The sequence below is a fragment of the Lates calcarifer genome, linkage group LG13 (assembly GCF_001640805.2).
Source record: "Lates calcarifer isolate ASB-BC8 linkage group LG13, TLL_Latcal_v3, whole genome shotgun sequence".
In the NCBI taxonomy this organism is placed as follows: Eukaryota; Metazoa; Chordata; class Actinopteri; family Centropomidae; genus Lates; species Lates calcarifer.
Window position 1 is genome coordinate 22,740,220 of NC_066845.1, and position 15,048 is coordinate 22,755,267.

Consider the following 15,048-nt stretch of genomic DNA (forward strand, 5'->3'; position numbering starts at 1 on the left):
CCACAGTGTTTCTCAAGATGTCTATTTGTCTTCAACGTTTATTTTTAACAAGGCAGAGCCAAACAAATTTTGTTAAGAATTCTTCAAGTTAAATACATTTATGTTAATTGTGCTTTTATTCTGAAATTGACGTCATTTTGAAAAGGGTTTATGTTGTTACCTCTTCCTCTTTTCACGTTCTTCGTTTGTCATACAGTTGACAGCGGTGCAGAAGTCACCAATGATATGAGTTATCTTAATATTGATGTGAAACTAATGTGTTTAAACTAGTTACCTTTTCTGGCTGTGTTAAACAGCTCTAAGTGTGTATTTGCGCTTTTGAAATGTCCGTTTTTGACTGTTAGCATAATCGGAAATTAGCATCAGTTTGAGCTAACCGTTTAGCTTGTGTTGCTGTTAGCCTCCAGTCGACATTAGTGATGGCGAGATGAAGCTTCTTGCTGGTCAAAGATATTAAACAGCCAGATATATTAGCCTCCTAAGATCTGAGCTTTGGTTTGACTTGCATTTTAGATTTCTTCTAGCTATTTGGGGTTAGGAGGAACCAATAAATATAATAACCAGATATTATCTTTGAACATGAAGCTCTTTTTGGGAAAAAAAAAAAAAAAAAAAGATGTACACATAAGGGGACACTCAGTCTGAGTTTCCTCAGAACACAATCAAGACGACATTGTGTAACAAGAGCTTATTTCCAGCTTGAACACTTAGTTCAACATTTTTATTGTCACTGTGGCATATATAACTCTTTCAACTTCTGAACATGGATATAGAAAAACAAAATTAACAAGAAATATGCAACATATCCAAAAACCTTGACAGTTTTCTTATGTTTTGTTTATGCTTTTTTTGTAACACTCCAAAACTACATCTACTCTCAACTAGGAATGTCCTGTTTGTCTGTGGGAACAGTTGATCACAGTTAGCCTTTGTGAAAGACAGTGTAACAGTTGTGTGCAGCTTGCAAGCACAGGAACGCCTTGCATATTACACACTGGACTCAAGTTTTCTCAGAACAGCCCATTGCTCAGCAGTGTGCTGCATTCTTCAGGTTGACCACCTCTGGAAGATGTGCATTAGCCGTTCTGCAGACGGAGATGTGGGGCACTCACTTCATGGCATGTTTTTTCTCTGGCTCCAAACTCTCTGTGTTGTCTTCCTGTTCTGAGAGGTCTGTACTGCCTTCCTGTACATTGTTATGCTGGGCCAAAAATGTCTTAGCCACTTACATTCAAAATTCAAGAAATTGCATGATGCACTTTCTTGGTGTACCCCACACATCTTGTTGTATTCACGGACAATACTTGATCATCTGATCTGTGCATCATGAGCAACAGACAGCATCAATACCAGCTTGTTGTCATACCACTTTACAACGCAAATGTTCGCATCTTCAGTAGTAACTTGGGCTGAGGCACGTCTTCCATTCTTTTTCACTGTTTTGTCACTTGGTACCTTCTACACTGCTTCAGAAATCCAATTCTTCATAATTGTACCGGTCAGGTACACCTGCTTCTCCATCGTTCAGCTTTGATGGATGTAAAGAACTGATTGCAGTACACATTTGTACCAGGATGGAGAGTTTCAGACAGACGATTAATGACCAAGCCTCCCAAACCCAGTCCCCCTGGTTCCTGGACCTGCGCAATCAGTGCATCTTACACCCTGATACAAGTCGAGCACGATGCCTGAAGCACAAAGAAAAAATAAATAACTAATTAAGTATAAAATAGAATATGCAAGTAATATAAATATAGAAAATTCACAGTATAATATAGAAAATTCACAGTATAGGAAATAAAATGAAATGACACAACAACAATATCCAAAGACCTTTACCATTGAGGTAGTGTGCAAAAAGTTAATGACAAAACAGCATGTGCAGATATGTTTGTTTGTGGGTGTGTGGGGGGTGGGGGGGCAGGGGCTACAGGGGTCCTCCAGAATTCAGCAGTCTCACAGCTTCCGGGAAGAAGCTGTTCCTCAGTCTGGTGGTCCTGCTCTTAATGCTCCGTAGCCTCCTGCCTGAGGGGAGAGGGGAAAACAGAGCGTGTGCAGGGTGAGTGGGGTCCTTCAGGATGCAGGCGGCCCGTTTCCTACATAAAGCTATGGCATAGGTATCTATCAAAGAGACTTGTTTTTTCTGTTGAGGAATATAATTTAAAGAATATCTTGATCTTGAATGTGGAATTTATAGTCTTGGAAAAATACTTATGAACAATGTGTCCTCCCACTAAACAACTTTACCTAGGCAAAAAATCTGTGTCAAGCTCTCCAATGGGAAGGTTAAAATATCTAATATTCCCACATGAAGGTTAATTTTGGGAATTTGAAAACTCTGTGTGTCACCATACAGACACCAGATGGGCTGGTATCTGTATTTGACGACCTGGGAATTAGAACAAGTTGCCCTGTCAGACTAATGGATTGCTGGAGACTGTTCCCAATTTTGGACACTAGATGGCAGTAGATGATAGGAAATAATACAGCAGTAGTCCATTTATTCATCTATCCCCACAGCAGAGAGGAAACCTTCTTGGCAGACCATAGGTTTTGATCAAGCCCCTTTTTATAAAGTTATAAAGAAGTTTAGCAATCTTTTCACACTTAGCACCTTGATTATGTTAGGCTGACAGCAAAGAGATGGATAAATGACGAGAATGCTGGAATGACCTTGAACAGCGATGACATCCTATGAGTTTCTGTGATTCACCATTCACCAGTCATTGAAATCATAGCTGTCGGAACATTTACATCCATTTATCCATCCATTTACTCCATACTGCTCTCTGAGTCTAAGCTAGGTCACTGAGGGCAAGAGTGTGAGATCTGAAAAAGATGGAGAGAGCTGTGTGTGTGGCTGAGGGGCGTGGGGAGGCTAGTCCTTTCCTTATCTTTCGGGGTGGTGGTGGGATGTGGATCCCCAGGCAGATGGTTTGTGGGGAGAATTGTGTGTGGCTGTGAGTTCATGTGGTTTCATCCATCCCTTCCTCCACACTTCGAAGTGGGCAATCAATTAAAAGTATCTTAACCACTACCAGCCCCATCCCTACCCCTCCATGCCGTCCATCAAATCAGCTGAGCCTTCTGAGGAGATGCAGGCTATGGATATGACTCAGTGTGGATGTTTTGTATAATCTGGGGAGGGGGGGACTTGAACTGGGTGTGAATGTGAATATATTTACAAGACTGTGTGGTGTGCGCTGAACAACTTTATAATGTTTGGGAAAGCCATAAACCATCATGTCCATGTACAATGGTCAGTTCATATGGCACTGAACTGATTTTTGGCAAAGATATTCTTGATATACCATCCATTCCACAGCAATTATGCAGTTCAGAGCGCTCACTGTGGTATATGTATTGCTTCTTGAGAGGCTGAAAAGCTAACTGTCTTTGCCAACTGCTGATTTTATCAGTTTTAACTATTTAACATAGCTCAGTGAAGTTTGAAGGTAATGCTGTCTGAAATTCTGTTAAAGCCTTAAATATGCACTTCATGGCCATGATATGCTAAACACTAAAGCTAAAGCGACAAGCCCCACACAAAAAGCTAGCATCCTGTTTGGAAGTTAACAGCAGAAAAGGTTACTTGGACAACACAGACAGTATGTTTCACCTTTACAAGAGAAAATATTATGATGTCATTACTTTTGCCTGATGCATTCCCCAGGCCTGGATTAACACACATCCTCCCACTTTGCACGCAAAAAAGTGGAATTTACTATGGCTCTAAAGACAACAAATTTACATGAATTAAAGTTAAAGTACAGGCTCACCACACATACTACAGAAAAGTCATGGACATGGGCTTACAAATGCTAAAGTGTTTTTGAAACCTGAGTTTTTTCAGTGTTAATATCTTAATTTCCAACCAAAATGTCCTGTAGGAGGACTCACACATTCACCATATACAAAAAAATCCAATAACAACTGTTGCAAGCAACTATTTTATTGATTCAGCACCACAGAGGTATAGCCACCGCTGTGCAACATGCACAGTAAAACACATACAGCAAGAAAACACACACAACCATTTCAAAGAGAAAACTAGTCCACAATTATAAAATCAACCACAGTGTCACATATTTTGTGCACACAAAGTTGTTAATTAAATCCTCAGTCCATTCCCTTGACTAGTTCAGATTTAATGACCAGCAGGGAGAGTGCAGACAACCATAATCTTTGTCTCATGTTGTGAGTTCATTCTTCACTGAGAGAAAGATCTCTTGCCTTTGCAGTTGGAAATGGTCAGGTTTTAGAACAGCCTGAGTGCAAGTGCAAGGTTGGTTTTTTCTCTTCCCACACAAAATTCTTGAAGTGAAGAAGTTCATCTACAATGTCTTTGTCCAGGTCATCTGTTTATGTGGAGAGGAGAACACAGCAGCACATATCATCACAGTTTGTGTCAGTATGGCTCTCTTGATGTCACTCTACAGCATCTCTGTTGGGTTGTGGTCTGCGCTCTGACTAGGCTATGTAGAATCTAAAACCTCAGGTCTGGGCAAGAAGAAAGACCCGAGCTACAACCCTTTGTTTTTCTGTTCATCTTCATTAGTTTTGCAAAAACAAAGGAAAATACTTAATAAAGGGCCACCAGAGAGAAGTTGTTTATTGTATAATGTTTATTGAAATATCACAAGTTACAGTAACATTCAATAAACCAAGCAACTCTGAGGTGAGTCAGGTTCAGACTCAGTGGAGTTTGATAGGGTACCAAGAGTTGGTCATTGAACATCTTTAAGTCTATTTGATCTTGGCCTGCTTGTACAACCATAATCTGAGAACAATACTTACTTATACTTTTTGAACAATCAGCTGGTACATATGTGATGCTTAATCACCTGGGGACAACACTCTTTGCCTGTCCATCTAAAATTCTTTCCCAGGACATTGCTACACTGAAAAGATACAATGAACCTAAGTGCAGCTGAATAGCAAGAATACTACATTGTTAAAAAAAAAAAAAAAAGGATATTTAAGGCTCCTTTCAGAGTTCCTCAGTTTGCCACACTAGCAGAACCCTTTGAGAAACCTCCAGGAACATTTTTAAACACACCAGTTCTCTGAGCATCTTAAGATAGTTTATCAGGTTCCTTGAGGTACCCTTTTTTCCAGCATTACCTAGAAACACTTTTGATACCATTTCCTAAGTGAGGTTCTTCAAGGAATTCCAGCTTATTTTGGAGTATTTTGAGGCCTGTAACTACTACTACTACCACCTCTACTATTACAACTACAAAATAAATGAACAATGAATAAAGAAATACATAAATAGACAGGAAGACAAGAATAATGTAAAAGCAGTACTAAAATGACTTTAAATTTCAAAAGCATTTTATGACTTTTACTGGCACACTCACATCCACATCCAACACACTTATAATTTTGCTAGTGGAGTAGGGTAAGTTAATTTAAGTTCTTTATCAAGTAAAAATACATTAGATTTACAAATGCTAATAATTACTGGCTGTTCTTGAATTTGTAATGACTAGAAAACACTTGAAGATATTATTACATTTTCCTTCCTCCAACCAGAAGGTGAACGCAGTTATACAGAGGAGCCAGGTCTTCCACATGCTGTTGCAGCTGCATCTTACTTTTCTTCAAATCTTTCTCCTGTTAGGGTGGTTGTACTCTTTCCTCCATTTGTTCATCTTCAACTTTAAGAGCTGTTGGAGTGGCTGAGGTAACCTTGTAAGGACGTTCCCTCCTAGGTTGATCCAACTTTATCTTAAACACCTTGATGTACACCAGCTCTCCTGATCATATTATCTGTAGGTTCTCTTGGATTACAGCGTCTCTATCCCCTGTGGCATCTCTCACCTGTTGGATGATAACTTTGTGGATGTAAGTTAATTGTCACATATAAAGCATTTTGTGAGATGTTAGATGCATTTGCAATCTCATGCTTATTAGTACCAAAGGAAGAGCTTGAACTCAGTCAGTTACCACATGCTGTCACTTTCCTGACATTGTATTGTATGCACACTGGACACTCAACATTTTACCCACTGTATCTGCCAAGAGCAGTGACAGCCATTCAACAGGAAGTGGCTTCACCAGTTAAGTTCCCACCATTAGCTATGAGTATGTCAAATCTTTAATGTGTTGGGCATTTGATTATTGCACCTGCTGAAGGAAGATTACTATTTCTCTATGAAACAACTAGTGTTCCATCTACACTGTGGAAATCTCTTTCTTTCTAAATGTTTGCATGCATTTGCCGCTTTCAGCCCACTTAGCTGATAATCTTTTCGAACCTTTTCAGTACGCCTTTAGGGCCTTTCACTGTACTGAAACAGTACTTGCTAAAGTAGTGAAGGATCTTCTACTCTCTCTGGATTCTGATTCCACCTCTCAGCTCCTTTTACTTGATCTCAGTGCAGCCTTCGATACTATAGACCACTGTATACTCATGGGCCGACTGGAAAATAGATTTAGAATCTCCGGCCTGGCCCTCAGCTGGTTAAAATCTTACTTATCTGACAGAACTCTGTGTGTCTCTCATAATAACACCATATCAGTCTTTTCTGATGTGAAATATGGAATACCCCAGGGTTCTCTTCTTGGCCCCCTGCTTTTCTCTCTTTATATTTCTCATGGAATTAATTTTCACTGTTATGCTGATGATACCCAGCTGTATGTGTCTATTAAGGCTGACAATGCCTCTCAAATTAGGGAACTAGAGGTCTGCTTGTCTTCTGTTAAAAGCTGGATGTCTCGAAACTTCCTGCTTCTCAACTCAGAACTGACAGACAAGACAGACAAAACTGAAATGCTGGTTATTGGCCCCCTGGTTATAGACACCAGTTTGATCAAGTAACTATATCCCTTAACAACTGTATGATTTCTCAAAGTACAACAGCCAAGAATCTGCCCTCATACCTGTCTGATCTTCTTAACCCTTATATTCCCTCCCGTGCTCTGCATTCTCAGAGTGCAGGGCTGCTGTCTGTCCCCAGAATTAAAAAGAAGTCAGCAGGCTGCAGGGCCCTTTCCTATTGGGTCTCCTGCTGCTCCCATGATCCAGCTCAACCGATGATGTTACAACATTTAAACATTGTTAGTGGAAGTGTTATTGCTATTAATGTTTCACTGTTCTGTCATTATTATTCCTTTAGCTATAATAATTGTTATTATTATTACCTACGTTTAGACTGTGTATTTGCAATGTTGTCTTTCTCTTACCCCATCCCCCCACCCCCCTCTCTCTGTCTAAACCCAACCGGTCGAGGCAGATGGCCGCCCACCCTGAATCCGGTTCTGCTTAGGTTTTCTGCCTCTTAAAGGAAGTTTTTCCTTGCCACAGTCGCCTAGTGCTGCTCGTGGTGGGATCTGTTGGGTCTCTCTCTGTAAATTTTATAAGATAAAAAGTATACTCTATATACACTCTATATGTACAGTGCCTCAACATAACTTCTGTTGTGAATTGCCACTATATAAATAAAATTGACTTGACTTGACATGTGACATACTCTATATGCATATGCTGAATCTATGTAGACATTTAGTCTTTTACCTGCAGCTGGTTCACATGCAGCTGTCAGGGCTTCACTTTCTGTGAGTTGAGCAAAGCACAGTTGTTCAATGTTCTTTGCCTGTACTTATAATTGAGGTCTTGCATTAATGCTGCACTTGCAAAACCTGCTCTATGCAACATACAAAAGGGAAGGTTTAGAATAATATGGTTTCCTAGTGCTGGAGCAACAGCTTGTATGTCTTTAATTCTTAAAATACAGCTTTGGCCTCCTCTGTCCACACTATGTGAGTATTGTTATTACTTTGACCCCCTGCTTTCTATCAGGGCCCTTAATTGAACAGTTTTGAGGGCATAATCACAAATCCAAAGACTGCTGTAGCCCGCCATCCCCAGAAAAGAGAGCATTTTGTCCCACAGTTTGTGGTTTTGGGGTTTTAGTTACAGCCTCCATTTGGGAAGAAGTAGTCAACCTCCTCTCCCATAAAGCTGTCTGCCCAGATATTCAACTTTTAATCAGCAGAACTGTAGCTTATCACTTCTGACTTTATAACCCCCTTTTACTAAAGTTGTCAGCACTGCAATAGAATCTTTTTTCACATTACTACAAACCAACCAACCGTCTATGCACTGAAGTACAGTACTTGGGTCGGTCAGGTGTTGCAAAACCTGTGACAGTACTCTAGTAAATATTGATGGACTTTCAAAAAACTGGTATGTATGCTGCTCACCTTGATAAGTGAATCCAAACAGATATTGTGACTCAGGATGCACTGGTACACTCAAACAGAGATCAGTTACTATATACCAACATGTATCAGATAAAACATTAAAGAGTGGGCAAGCTGTGATGACATGACTGGTGGCATTTGCTGCTGAACCCAACCATGGGTTGGTTAGACAGTCTCTCCTGCAACGTCTAGGTTGGTCACATCCTTAACACTGATTATCATCAGTTAGGAGTAGACTGAGGATGTCTGTTGTGCTTTGTAGAAGTATCTCTTCATCCTCCATGTCGAGATAGTCTTTTCCTTGTCATCTTGATTGACATGTACATGAATAGATAGCAGGGTTGCAGATGTGCATCAACTGGCTGTCTTTCCTGCAGTTTTCCACATAATGGACAATGTGTTCAGAGAACAAGGACCACTTCATCTTCATTAGCTGGCCTGGCTTCATAGGCTCTCCTGTTTCTGTCCCTCAAGTCAGAGCTGCCTCTCTCTCTGCTCTTCTTAGCTCAATAGAGCATAGGCTTACTTCACTATTCTGCTATCTCTCTTCTTTGTCTCTTTTTAAATTAGTCTCTCTTTTCTTGTTTTTGGTTTATCTGCCATGGTCAGTGTGAATCTTCCTTTTAGTTGCCTGTTCAATTCTGTCTTTCCTGAGGTCTGTGGTGCCACACACTTGGATAGTGTCCTTCTGCAGAGGGATTTTTACATAGGGGGCTACACACTTACAGTGTACATACAGTGCCTACGGTGGTTGGACCACCCCCACCAGTCTTACCAGACGAGCAGTGGTGAGTGTCCCTTGCCTCTCAGTTTGGCTTGTTCTTTATTTTCCTGTCTTATTTTCCTATTTGCAACTAGCTTTTATATCTTTTGCTTCTTTATGTCCAATGTTAAAATTCACTTCATCACAACATGTCCTCTTTAGACCTAATATAATTTTCATTTGTTTTTCTATGCCCTCTTTTCAGGCCATGTTGGATTTGTTGTTGTTGTTGAATGATCTGAGTACTATTTTATTATCAACTCCACTCGAGTCAGTTTTCCAGTTATTTCTTTCCCTGACCAACCCCCATACAACATTATTTCACACTGCTCTACAGAAATGTCATTTTTCTTTGTTTTATTCTGCTGTTCTTATAGACAGTTATTTTGTCTGCTGTGACTATTGTTTTACATTTTACTATCTGTCCAGAGATAGTATTTCAGTCTCTCTCTCTCTTTTTTTTCTCAGTGCCGTTAAACGGGCAGCTGATCCTTTCTTTCTCTCTCTCTCTCTCTCTCTCTCTCTCTCTCTCTCTCTCTCTCTGGAGCTGGCACCAGAATAGCACCATGGCCAGTTCAGTTGCAGCCTCTCATTCCAGGGTCAGCTAATAAAGTGCCAATAGACACACACACTCCAACACTGGATGCAATGATGAAGTCCTTGTAGGCTGTCATCTTTATCACAACATCTAGACATTCTTTATGTATTTGAATTCAGTTAATGTTTTTGTGTTCTGTTCTATTTTACACTGACCAACTGTGCATTCTGCAGCTGCTCCATATCTTCTTGTGATTGCCAGGATGTTATACCGTACATTACATTTTTCTACTGTTCCCCTATTACTCCTATTTAGCATTATTTACAAGCCTATATACACTTTGGCCATTTGTTGCTGTAGGCCCTAGCAATGTGCGCTGTTGCAACTTTTACTTCAACACGCAACCATTTCAGCCCTCCTTCTCCTGGAGCCCCCAGCCAATCCTGCTACAGGAGGAGCAGCAGTAACCAGTACACTTCCTTCACACTGAACGACAGAATAGGAATCTCTTATCTCTTTTTTTTCCTTTCCCTACTTTTTCCAGTGTGTCAGATACAATTCCTTTACACTGAATGAGAGAATAGGGTTTTTTTTCTCTTTAAAAACTCCTTATCACTAGAACAACAGTACCTACCCATGGTACCCTGTTACCTTTTAACACCCACAGAACTGACTCCTTAAACACAATTACATTATTGACAAGCACAATTATTTCACAGACTTCATCAAGACATACTACAGCAAAACGTCTCCTCTCTTTTTCTCCTCTGGTTGAGCCTGTGCTCACTGAGTCTGTGCTTGCATACTTTCTACCAAATTATTCCTCCTATAAACACAAGACAAACAATATGTTCAGCAATAACTCTTCCATTTTCTTTGCACTATGGTTTTTATAAAGCAGATATTGAGCACATAAAGCACATATAGCAGCTTTACAACTGTTTTTGCTTCATCAGAGGCCTCTCAAGTGATGTCAATCAAACTTCAAAATTATTTTCAATCACATTACCCTTTTGGTTATAATATTGTTTTATCTTCATTTTTTTTTTTTTATCTTAATTTAGGTTCTTTTAAGGAGAGCAGCACAATACCTCAAACCTGGGTGGACCACACTGCACTCAGACTCAGTCAGTATTTGCAGAAAAATAATGGCTTCTGCTTATCTTTTGTTTTGGTGGCCACTGATGGTCTGAGCTGCAAGTACCGGTCCTCCCAGGTCAAGGCCAAGGCTGCCGTTGCATCTCTTGATATCACTCACCAATGAAATGTGGAATCTAAAACCTCAGGTCAGGGCCAAACTTTAAGACCCAAGCTACAACCCTTACAAGTTGCACACAATAGTATATAGCTATTATACTATATACTATATACTACTATATAGCTGTAAATTTCCCCATTGTGGGACTAATAAAGGATTATCTTATCTTATCTTACAAGTTGTAACAGTCAATAAACCAAGAAACCCTGAGGTGAGTCAGGCACAGACTGACTGGAGTTTGCCAGAGTGCCAGACATTTATAGAGAGAAGGGTTGGTCATTGAACATCTTTAAGTGTGTCTGATCTTGGCCTGCTTGTACAACCATAATCTGAGAACAATACTTTTTGAGCCATCAGCTGGTACATATCAAGCTTAGCTTCAATCAGGGAGACTGTCTATCTGCACTTGCCTGCTGAATCCCAACTGTTTCCTGCTATCTCTAAGCCCCACCCACTAATTCTGTTTTCATCCAATTACAACCTGACACACCCATCTAGAGCCAATCACCTGTAAGCTGTATCAGTTTAAAATGTTCTCTCTCTCTCTGTCATTCAGCTGTCATTTCAGCATCGCAACGTTGTGCGACCCACCTCCTCCCCTTCACCACCTCAACTGTGGATGCCTGGCCATGTTCTATCTGCCCCTGATCAGAAGTTTCCTCACAGAAAGTCGCCCCAACCTCAGGCCTCATTCCTCCCCCATGTCTTTCTCTCTGTGTCTTTCTAAACCCAACCGGTCGAGGCAGATGGCCGCCCACTCTGAGTCTGGTTCTGCTCGAGGTTTCTGCCTCTTTGCCACTGTCGCCTAGTGCTTGCTCATAGTGGGAATTGTTGGGTCTCTCACGCAATAACATAAGAGACAGTCTATGTGCTCTATACGAAAAGTGCCTTGAGATAACCTTGATCATGCCATAATTACTTGACCTGACTAAGCCTTACTCACCATCACTGCCACCAGGTCTAGGCTCCGGGGGGGTAGTTTCCTATATATCAGAAGCACCACTTAAAATCTGAATGCTTCCCATGGTGATCTACTTCCTGCTGGGGTGTAAACGCCAAAACTCTGTTTCTCCTGTGCACAATAAAATTCTATTCTAATCCAGATTCATGCATGTTTTTCTTCTAAGTCTCTCCTGATTGAAATGTGATGCTTAATCATCTGGGGACAACACTCTTTTACCTGTCCATCTAACATTCCTCCCCAGGACATTGCTACACTGAAAAGATACAATGAACCTAAGTGCAGCTGCACAGTGAGAATACTAGGTGCCCTATTTTATAAAAACAGTAGATTTCAACCCAGGTTACCAACAAAAGTAGGCTAAAGTTCACATCAGTAGGGAGAGAGTGTGAATTACAGTAATTTCAACCAATAAAGGTTTGGATTCAAACCTGCCTGCTGACCAGGGTGAAATCCAAACACTCACTATATGTTAACATCCAGCTGCTAACAGGGGACCAAAAGCGTAAATTTGGTTAAAGTTTGACCAATTTTAAGATAAGATAAGATAAGATAATAATTAGTCCCACAATGGGGAAATTTACATTGTTGCAGCAGCATAAGTGATTGAAAAGATAGAAAGACATAAATATGAGTAAAGGCAAAATAAAAAACAAGATAATGCTATAAAAAATATACACAACAGTATAAACATGGCAATGTAATAAAAAATATTAACAGAAGAGCAATAATCACAGGACTATATACACAGAGACAGAAGCTTTACCAAAAGCTTTTAATAACAGACACAGTTAGTGGGGGACAGAGGGGGAATAGGGCTAGGAAAAGATTGGAGGCAGTGGCAAAGGGCAGATTTCCTTAGATGGTGGAGATATTCATTACTTGGATAAGCTGACACTCTTTTATACCATATGGATGCACATATGATGCTGCAAAGGAAACCCTAAAAGACGAGGGGTTAGTCTGCAGTTTATCTAGATAGTGGTGAAATTATACTGTATATTTCCTCAACAAATCCTATGTGCAGATCTGAACCCAACAATGACTTGATCCTACCAATGCATATTGTATGTATATCACAGCCTGATATAGTTTATTCCTTTGTGCCATAGAACTCTGTTTTTGCAACAACAAACACAAAAACACATCAATTCAACACAAAACCTTTATGTGAGAAATACTCATCAGCCCTGGATGTGCATTACTCTGTCACTGAAAATAGTCCTACACAAATTTCCACCTTTTAATGTGTGACATCTGAGATCACAATTAACCCCAAAAGCAGATGCAATCCTAACTCATGAAACCTTGACCAAAACCATAAGTCTAACCCAAACAATGACCAAAATCATTTACCCTAACCAAATACTAACCAAACTGTCAACTGTCACTCCACCCCAAGCAATTCAGTCAAAACTTTATTAACTTGGTAGAAATAATCTCTTTTGTTGGATATGGGAAGAAAAGAGTCTGTCAAAGAAAAGTCCTAAAATTAGAGGTTTCCAGCGGGCTGGAACTACACTGCTGTATTCTGTTGCAGCAGCAAGCCTGCTGACTACCTACACTCCACCCCTGTTTCTCTGGTTGGTAGACTTATAGAATTGCACCACTCCTGTCTTCCTATACCATGCCAATGGCTGCGATAGGTGTTGCTATGGCAACATGGTCCAATTTTCTTCCATGATGCCAGATCCATTCAGAATGGAGCTCAGATTGCAAGCTCAGATCTGGAGCTGCAGGAGAATGGGAGTACTGTGGTATAGATCCCATGCAGACAGAGGCGGGGAGTTTTTCAGTGTTCGTGCAGTGCAGGCAGGTGTAGTGAAGTGCATCTCCTGAACGCACCCTAGAGAAAACCACTCCTCCTTTAGGCCCTCCCCTTAGCAGGTGGGATATAAAAGGCCCTTCCCAGTTTCTTTCTTTTGTTAAGTTTACAATCTGGCCCTACTTACTTTGTGTCTTTGCTTTAAGGCTCACCTGCTGCTGTTCTGCTCCGCTGTTGTTTTGCTGTTTGTGTTTACCTTTTTAGTTTTGACTGGTTTTGTTAGGGTCAGTTCTAGTTTATCTTTCCTAGTTTCATCTGTTTTGAGTATTTCTGTTTTCTTTGTGTATATTTTGGTGGGGATTTTTGATTCATTTGTCTATCAGTTGGGTTGTGAGGTTGTGGATTTTGTGGGATTATATTGGATTTTGTTGGATGCTGTTGGATTTTGTTATTTCCCTCTCTATGTTGTAGGAAGTCTCTCTTTTTTTTTTTCTTTCAGTGTTTCCAGGTGCCATAAGGTTGGGGGGGGCTAGGCACCATGGTGAGGACCCCACATCTTTTGCATGCAAGTAGGGGCACTGGGACACATTATCGATGCATTTTTGCTGTGATTTTGCTGTGTTGCACCCAGGTGAGTGAGATGGGGCATGTACCTTCTAGTCTGCCTCCCCACTGGAGACCCCAGCCCACTGCTTACAGTTTTAGCAACCAATCGAGTGTTTTATTGGATTTTCAGCCCCCTGTACTTAATAGCCCGGGCTTGAGTAGTTTTTAGCTAATGCTGTTTGTAACTTTGCTAATAAATTAACCTTTTTCTACTTACCTCACCACTTGTTGTTAATCCTTGTTTTGACAGTGAAATAGTGTCATTATATCCTGGGGTGCAAGTTGTTAGGTCCTTAGTTAGTCCCTCGTGTCCATTCTTCCCTAATATTTTGAAACACAAGTCCTATCCCACTTGCTCACACAGGCAAGCACTGATTTCTATGCATCATACATATACACACAAAATCACACACAATTGAATTGATGGGTGCTTTGTTCTACTCTGTTCTATTCTATTACATTTACTAATAGATATGGAAACTCTAAAGTCAGATGTGTCAAGAAACATGGGCAGTCTGACAATCAGACAGGATGGACACAAACCACCAGGTAAGTCAAAAACAGACTTTCTGATTCAGCTTTCATCTGCTATATGTTTTACACACAGTTTTCCTCTATAGTGATGGATTATTACTGACATAGCAGGTGTGCACATTTCGTTTTTATCTAAATTTAAAGTGGTCTGGATAATCTCATAGGCATAGGCACCCACGGCTAATTATGAGTACCTATGGGGAAATCATACTATGGCTGATCATATCAGTAGAACACTGATGTATTTAAACAAAGAAACTAGAAAATTCATTTCCTGCAGAAAATGCAGTGTAAATGCTGAAGCAATACTGAAGTGATGCTTAAAATAGCAGAATATATGAAAAGCAGAATATCAAAATTGTGGAGAAAGTTGAACATTTTAAAAAGCATAAATAGCTGAAAAAAGTTGAAT